This window comes from Cebus imitator, unplaced genomic scaffold, assembly GCF_001604975.1.
Source record: "Cebus imitator isolate Cc_AM_T3 unplaced genomic scaffold, Cebus_imitator-1.0 Scaffold179, whole genome shotgun sequence".
NCBI lineage: Eukaryota > Metazoa > Chordata > Mammalia > Primates > Cebidae > Cebus > Cebus imitator.
In genome coordinates this window covers 3,223,593-3,224,640 of record NW_016107494.1, presented here as the reverse complement: position 1 = coordinate 3,224,640, position 1,048 = coordinate 3,223,593, and the positions used below count along the sequence as shown (strand labels likewise).

At 42.5% G+C, this 1,048-nt stretch overlaps 1 protein-coding gene across 2 annotated transcripts in view; it reads right to left on the bottom strand.

Annotated features, from left to right (window-relative positions):
• Window positions 1-1,048, bottom strand: part of ADIPOR2 (adiponectin receptor 2) — a 96,141-nt gene that overhangs the window by 39,274 nt on the left and 55,819 nt on the right. The window lies entirely within an intron of this gene.

Sequence of the window (1,048 nt, the reverse complement as noted above, 5' to 3'; positions counted from 1 at the left end):
AAAAATCTTATAGTGATACAGTTACTGGCTCCTCAATATCTCCTCTAAGATAGTTAATAAGAATCTCGAATCTCACATTTCTAAAACACCACTCTTGATTTCCCTGCTTTAAACCTGCTCCTCCCTCTTGCTTTACCATTTTAGTTCAGCTCAGAGAATCAAGCCTTGATTCCTCTATTTTCTTCACTCTACAGCTAATCCACCAGCAAGTCTTGCTGATTTGACCTCCAAAATATACCCAGAATCCAATCATTTCCCTCGATTTCTGCTGCTCCCACCATGCTGCCTTAAGTGACATCATCTGTCATCTATATTCTAACACCTGGGTCCGTCTTCTATTCTGTCTACAAATAATCCACTCCACAACCTAGAGTGGTATTTTTAAAAACACGAATCTCTCCATATGCCCCAAAAGTTGCCCACTTGCCAGGCAATTTTATTAAAATAAAATTTAACTTTCTTCAATAAACCTGTATAAGCCGTTCTGTGACTGGCCCACTGACCTCATCTCATTTCACCCTTCCCTCTAGTTCCTTATGCTCTAACTACACTGGCCTTCTTTTGGTCCTTTAAAAAAAAAAAAAAAAAAAAAAAAAAAAAAAAAAAGGAGGCCAGGCGTGGTGGCTCACACCTGTAATCCTAGCACTATGGGAGGCCAAGGCAGCGGATCACTTGACATCAAGAGTTCAAGATCAGCCTGGCCAACAGGGCGAAACTCTGTCTCTACTCAAAGTACAAAAATTAGCTGGGCATGGTGGCAGGCACCATGTAGCTTGTAATCCCAGCTACTCAGGAGGCTCAGGCAGGAGAATCACTTGAACCCGGGAGGCAGAGGTTGCAGTGAGCCAAGATCTCGCCACTGCACTCCAGCGTGGGTGACAGACCACGACTCTGTCTCAAAAAATATATATAAATAAAATTTTTTTTATTTTTTATTTTTTATTTTTTTTTTTAGACAGAGTTTCGCTCTTGTTACCCAGGCTGGAGTGCAATGGCGCGATCTCGGCTCACCACAACCTCCGCCTCCTGGGTTCAGGCAATTCTCCTG